The following is a 7,971-nucleotide window of genomic DNA, read 5'->3' on the forward strand; positions in this document are numbered from 1 at the left end:
AAAACTCATAATTTCACTTCAGGAAAGTTTAGACAAAAACCCCAAATTTCTCTTTCAAATTCATAAATTAAATGCCAAAATCGAAGATAGATTCATGAAATATAATCAAAACCGAGTAGAAAACACTTACCCCAATCCATGTGGTGAAAATCGCCTCCAAAATCGCCCAATTCCGATATCCCCAACTAAAAATGTGATTTAATAACTCTAACCCTCAAAAAATGGGATTTAATAGTCTGACGAGTTATTATACTTCGCGAACGAGGAAAATTCCTCGCGTTCACATAGAACAAATCTCACCAGCCGGAGTTTCCTCTTACGCGAACGCGACAATTGAGTTGCGAATGCGATGGTCAATCCCCAAGAGCTATGTGATCAAGCTCTAAACCTCACGACCGTGAAGAACAAATGCCTGACATCCTCAGGCCCTCCTTCCTTCTACACAAATGCGTCATTGCACGCGCGAACCCGATCAACAATTTCCTCAACCTTTGCGAACGTGTCCCCGGACTCGTGAACGTGATGTAAAATTACCCAGCACCAAACAACTCTACGCCATCGTGATCCTCTCTTCGCGATCGCGAACGAAGAAACCATATGCCTAAATATCAGTAGTTCCTCTAAGACCAAAATGAAGTCGAACTTGATCCAAATCACTCTCGCCGATCCCGGGACCCCATCCAAGCATACCAATAGGTCCTAATACACAACACAAACCTATCAGATGCTTCAAATCACATCAAACAACATCAAATCCATGAATCACACCTTAAATCAAACTTAATGAACTTTTGAATTTTCAAATTCCAAAACTCGTGCCGAACCGTATCAAATCAACTTGGAATGACGTCAAATTTTTCACAAAAGTTCCAAATGACATAACGAACCTATTCTAACTCCCGAAACAATAATCCAAACCCGATAGCATAGAAGTCAACTCTCGGTCAAACCGAAGAACATTCCAAATATAATGACCCGGTCGGTTGTTTCGTGAATTAACGCCCCGATCCCCTATTAACTGATTTACCTGTGTTTGTTTCTGCTATTGTGAGTGCTTGGGAAGATTCGTTATGAGTTTCAGAGTGTTTTGGGACACTTAGTCCCTAAATGAGAGTTTAAGCTTTAGAATTTGGACCGTAGTTAGAATAGTGCGAAGACGGCCTCGGAATGGAATTCCGTCAATTCCGTTAGCTCCGTTGAGTGATTTCTGGCTTAGGGGTATGTTCGGATTGTGCTTTGGAGATGGGTAGCTTATTTAGGCTTGAAATGCCGAAAGTTGAATTTTTGAAGTTTCTGGATCGATAGTGAAATTTTGATATCGGGGTCGAAATTCGATTCCGAGAGTTGGAATAGCTCCGTAGTGTTGAATGTGACTTGTGTGCTAATTTTGGGGTCAATAGGACTTGGTTTGGTTGGTTTTATCATTGGGTGTAGGATTCTTGAAATTTCAAGTTCCTTAGGCTTGGATTGGAGGGTGATTCGTGGATTTAGCGTTGTTTGATGTGATTCGAGAGTTGGAATGAGTCCATATGATGTTTTAGGATTGGTTTGTATGTTTGATTGAGGTCTTGGGGTCCTCGGGTAAGTTTCGGATGCTTCACAGAGGTGATTTTGGACTTAGGCAAAATCTGAAGGTTGCTGCTTCTAGCATTTTTGCACCTGCGGTGAGGAGCCCGCCGGTGCGGCCCACATATGCGATGGAGTGAGTCGCAGCTGCGATTTTTGCACTATTGTCCAGTGACCACAGATGCGGTTATTGGACCGCAGAAGCGGACCGCATCTGCGGAGAAGGTAGCGCAGGTGCGGTTTATGGCCGTTTAATGAAATCTCACAGGTGCGAGTCACCAGTCGCAGAAGTGGGACCACAGGTGTCCCATGACCGCAGAAGTAGAAATCGCTGGGCAGATATAGAAAATTCGAGGGTTTGAGATTTCATACCACAAAAATAGAATTGGAGCTCGGTGGGAGACGATTTTTCGAGGGTTTTTGGAGGAGAATCATTGGGTAACGGTTTCAATCTCGATTTTGTTCTAAGTACCATAGTCTATTGTTGTCCTCCTTTTCTAATTAAGAATTTAGGGGATAAAAGTTTGGAAATGGGTGGAAAGTTCCCCAAATGAGAATCCGAGTTTTGAGTGAGATTTTGACATCGAATTTTGATGATTTTTGTTCGAGTGTGCTTGTGAGTGATCGGGTGTTCAGAATTTGTAAATTTTACCCGATTCCGAGGGATGGGCCCGGGGGACATTTTGGGCGATTTTCTTAATTTCGCGTGTTAGCTTCGAATTCAATAGTTAAATAAGTTACTTTAAGTTATATTTACATTATGCAATTTATTTGATTAGATTTGGGCCACTCGGAGTTGGATACTCGTGGCAAGAGTGTGGTTTCAAATTGATTTTGAGTTGGTTCGAGGTAAGTGGCTTGTCTAACCTTGTGTGGGGGAACTCCCTACTGCTAGTACTACTCCAGCTCTCCAGGAGACCTTTGCGCAGTTCATGAGTATGTACACCACCCTAGCTCGGGTAGGGTTGCTTCCCCTTGTTGCAGCCACATCTCAGACCGGGGGAGGAGCACAGACTTCTGCCGCTCGCACTCCTGAGCAGAGAGTACAGGTTGAGAAGGTCCCATAGGTCATACTGGTACTGCCTGCAACCCCAATCCAGCCCGAGGATATGGAAGTAGCTTCAGAGGAGGAGTAGAGGAGGCTTGAGAGGTTCAAGAAGTACCAGCCTCCTACATTCAGTGGTCTAGCATCAGAGGATGTCCAGGAATTTCTGGAGGAGTGCTATCGTATCCTCCGCACTATGGGTATATCAGGATCGAGTGGGGTTTCTTTCACTTCCTTCTAGCTTCGAGAAGCAGCCTATCAGTGGTGGCATACTTTTGAGTTGGACAGTCCAGCTGAGGCAGCTTCCCTTACTTGGACTGAGTTTTCAGATATGTTCTTGAGAGAGTTTGTCCCTCAGAGCCTCAGGGACGCATGGCACATAGTGTTTGAGCATTTGCGCCAGGGCACTATGACTGTTTCGGAGTATGCTGTCCGTTTCACTGACTTGGCTAGGCATGCACTAGCCTTGGTTTCTACAGTTCGTGAGAGAGTTTGCCGGTTTATTAAGGGGCTCATTCCCAGCATTAGGTCTAGCATGGCTCGGGAGTTGGAGATGGATATTTCTTATCAGCAAGTGGTGAGGGTATGCATGCTCGGGATAGAGAGGACAGGGAGGCCAAGAGGTCTCGAGTGTCGGGCCATTATTCTTGTGCCCGTGCTCCAGCTGCAGGTCGTCATGGTAGGGGTTATATTAGTCGCCCCGTTCATTCAGCTCTTCCAGCAGCCAGTGGTATTCCATCTCCTCCTAGACCTCAGGAGCCCTATTATGCACCTCTAGTATCTAGTGCGCCTCCTGCATGGGGTGCTTTCAATGGCCAGTCTAGCAGACCTGGCCCGAGCCAAGCATAGATGCCACGTCCTCCTAGAGCTTTTTTGAGTATGGCAACACACGCCATATGGTGAGGGATTGCCCCAGACTTAGGAGGGGTGAACCTCCACAGACTTCTCTGCCATAGCGTGCCCCGCAGAGTTCTCAGGCTATGATTACAGCACCAGTTACTACCCCACCTGCCCAGCCAGCTAGAGGTTGAGGTCGGGGAGGTAGAATTCGCCGTAAAGGGGGAGGTCAGGCCAGATATTATGCCCTTCCTGCCCGTACTGAGGTTGTTGCCTCCGATTCTGTCATCACAGGTATTGTCCTTGTCTGTCACAAAGATGCATCAGTTTTATTCGATCCAGGCTCCACTTATTCTTATGTGTCCTCGTATTTTGCCCCGCATTTGGGCGTATCTCGGGATTCTTTGAGTTCTCCTGTTTATGTTTCTACTCCTATGGGAGATTCTGTTGTTGTGGACCACGTTTATCGGTCGTGTTTGGTTACTCTTAGTGGTTTTGAGACCAGAGCCGATTTGTTATTACTCAGCATGGTAGACTTTGATGTTATCTTGGGCATGGACTGGTTGTCGCCCCATTATGCTATTCTCGATTGTCACGCCAAAACTGTGACGCTGGCTATGCCAGGTATTCCGCGAGTAGAGTGGAGGGGTACCTTCGATCACACTTCCAGTAGAGTTCTTTCATTCTTTAAGGCTCAGCGAATGGTTGAGAAGGGGTGTGACACGTATCTAGCTTATGTGAGAGATGTCAGTATTGATACCACAATAGTTGATTCAGTCCCAGTAGTACGGGATTTCTGTGATGTGTTTCCAGCTGATCTTTCGGGCATGCCGCCCGATAGAGATATTGATTTTGGCATTGATCTGTTGCCGGGAACTCAGCCTATTTCTATTCCTCCGTACCGTATGGCTCCTCCTGAGTTGAAGGATCAACTACAGGAATTGCTTGATAAGGGTTTTATTCGGCCCACTGTATCACGTTGGCGTGCTCCTGTCTTGTTTGTGAAGAAAAAAGATGGTTCTATGCGTATGTGCATTGATTATCGCCAGTTGAACAAGGTTACAGTGAAGAACTGGTATCCTTTGCCTCGTATTGATGATTTTTTTGACCAGTTACAGGATGCACGAGTGTTTTCTAAGACTGACTTGCGTTCAGGTTACCATCAGTTGAATATTTGGGAGCCAGATATCCCAAAGACTGCTTTCAGGACTCGGTACGGTCAATACGAGTTCCTTGTTATGTCATTTGGGATGAATAATGCCCCAGCAGCCTTCATGCATTTGATGCACAGTGTGTTCCGACCATATCGTGACTCGTTCATCATTGTCTTTATTGATGATATTCTGGTATACTCCCGGAGTTGGGAAGATCATGAGCAGCACATGAGGATAGTGCTTCAGACCTTGAGAGAAAAGAAATTATATGCAAAGTTCTCGAAATGTGAGTTTTGGTTGGATTTTGTGGCATTCTTGGGCTACGTGGTATCAAGTGAGGGGATAAATTTGGATCCGAAGAAAGTGGAAGCAATGCAGAGTTGGCCCAGACCATCCTCAGCTACAGAGATCCGTAGTTTTCTTGGCTTGGCGGGTTATTACCGTCGATTTGTTGAGGGATTCTTGATGTTCTAAACGTCAATACCACACAAGAGGGGGGTGATTTGTGTGGTACCCAATTTTCGCTTATCTGAACTATAGAAGGACCTGGTTCTTCTAGGTGTTCCAACTAGTGCTGTTTACGGAATAATAAATACAGAAAATAAAGAACACGGAGATTTTTACGTGGAAAACACCTGGCTCAAAAGGTGAAAAAACCACGACCTACAACTCAGTAGGATTTTCCCAAACTTCCACTAAAATCACTGAGCCAAAACAGCATTAACAAAACTCTTTGTAAACCTAAGGATTAACTCTAATCCCGTTGTGGCAACTAGCCTCTAACTGTTGCGACAACTTCAAGTTAACTCTAACTTGAATACTCAAAGTACCTATTACAATTGCTTCTAAATAAAGCTGAAAGGTACAATATGAAAACACCTACTACAATTGAACTAGAAATAAAGAAAGATACATAAAACTTTTTATGGAGCTGGTTCTTCAATCAGGTTCGTGTAGCTTCAGGTTTGCACACTTGAATCACACACGAACTGCTTGCAAAAAGCCTTGCTATTTTGCTCTCAATTCACGTTTAACTTCTGCGTTTTTGTGCAACACCATAATGTGAGAACATCCTGCAATTTATAGAGTTAGTAGATGAAGAAATAACTAGGGTTCTGAAGCAACTCTTCCTTGGTGGAAGAGTTGTAGTTGATTTAAACTTCTAACTCTTTCCCTATCTTTGATAGTGTTCTCTTTGAGTAAGGAGTCCTTCTCCTTATCAATTATGGAACCTTTTCGATCAGGAGATATTAAATACACCAAGTTAAGTTTATCTCCTTCACGTGCATCCAACATGCTCGAATCTGCCCGTTTTTGTGAACCTGAGGGATGGACCTGGAGAATGCACCTGGTTCATGTCTGAGTTCCTTTGTCAGTCGTTGCGGCCAAACGCATACGCAAGTATATGCGGTCGTCAAGTAATAAAGTGACTAAAAGTCGGATGTCGATCCCACGAGGACTTGTGATTAACTATTAACTAAATTAGACTATCCTTATTTTCTAAACAAGAATTAAACTTAGAAGTATTTGATTCTAAACTAATTAAAAAAAAAGAAATATAAATAATGAACTTTGAACAGAGGAAGAGTAGATTTTTATGATATCAATGTAATGAAAACCATCTAGGGTTATGGGCTATCTAACAATCCTATTGTATTCTTCAATTGAATTGACTAATTAATTTATTCGGTTTATTGGTTGACAGGGTTAATATGCCATAAGAATCTGTCGAGTTCTTACTCGCCTATTCAAGCTAACCTAATACCTATATGTTTATGGAATTAGAACTAACAAGAACGCATTTATAATTCCTGTATTTCAACCAAGCAAGGCAATTAGGTATATGTTTATCCTAACTGCGAATACGTTCCTCGATGACCAGGTTCAAGAACTTGCTCTACTCAATCCTATATGCAATCTAGAATTCCCACTTTCGAGTTCAACTCTAGATTCGTAGATAGTATTCAATTGGTTATCAAGCAATCAAATAATTAAGTGCATGATTAAATAAATAAACCAATATGATAGACTAAGCAATCAAAATCAATATCCGAATAACAATAGTCATGAAAGAACCACAACCCTAGAACGTGAAGCTTAGCTCTACATAGACATGGTAGCAAAACAACAAATCATAGAAAGAAACATAAAAAGACTAAGTTGGTGGAAGAAAAGATGAAAGTCGGCCTCCACGGCGGCTCTGTGCTTGTGTTTTCCTCTCAAAAACGTCCTCCTCCTTCAAAATACCATTTTTCCATGTATATATACCAAGTAGGGTTGGGCCCAAACAATTATACTTTCTCCAATGAAAAAAAGGACACTTTTCCCGGGTTTGACTAGCGCGATCGCTAGTGGTCGCGCTAGTGGCCCAGTGTTCTGCCTGACGAGCGCGATCGCGCTATTGACGCGCATTTTTCACCCTGTTACATTTCGAATTTGGAAAACCGTAAAACATGAAAGTTGTATCCCTTTACGTTAGCTTTCCTACCATATATTATGGAGCCCAAATGGACTTCTGAGCAAAATGTTATATCTATTTTACTAGACAGTGCGCAATATGCCTACTGGAGTCTTCGTTCGCTCTAACTATCATCCGTTGACCCCCAAACACGATCTCGGCTTAATTCCTTGGGCTTTTACTCAGACTTCAAAGCTCCAAATCACTTGAATTTATTCCATAACATCTACATAGCTCGGAATCACTCCTACAAAGCATAAAACACATCATTAGTGCAAAACACTAGCGATTAAAGCTCAAACTCAATTAAAGTGCAGTAAATTAGAGTGTACTAATCGACTAAAATACGTAATTATAGCCTATAATCAACACCCCACACTTAAGTGTTGCTCGTCCTCGAGTCAACCAAAAATTTACTCTATCTATGAGCACTTAACAGATTTGAAGCACACTACATCTATGATTATGGCTGATAGCAACAATTAATCTCTAGCATATGCAATCATCATACACTTCCCTTTACTTATGTCATTCTTCAAAAATATTCAAACAAAGACAATATGCTCACAACAATCCTAGCCTCAAAAACCGACTCAATGTCACAATGCACTCATGGCTTGAACACCCAACATCCTAGAGAAGTCTAATAATATTACCTATCCCTCGTGAAATCATGTGCCCTCAAAACCAAAGCAAAGAAAGTAAAATCAATCCACACATTCGAATCTGATGCTCACATATATCAAAGAAAATCGCCCACCCTCACAAAAGAAGTCACATGCATGTAATTGGTACCATAGGCTTGCCCTTAATATAAATCTCTACTAATGTAGGTTCGCTCGATCTAAAATCAATTAGATCTTTTTCATGGTTGTAATATGGGCTAAGGGACGGGTAGGATATATTTAGGA

The sequence above is a fragment of the Nicotiana attenuata genome, chromosome 5, assembly GCF_001879085.1.
Source record: "Nicotiana attenuata strain UT chromosome 5, NIATTr2, whole genome shotgun sequence".
NCBI classification, from domain to species: Eukaryota; Viridiplantae; Streptophyta; class Magnoliopsida; order Solanales; family Solanaceae; genus Nicotiana; species Nicotiana attenuata.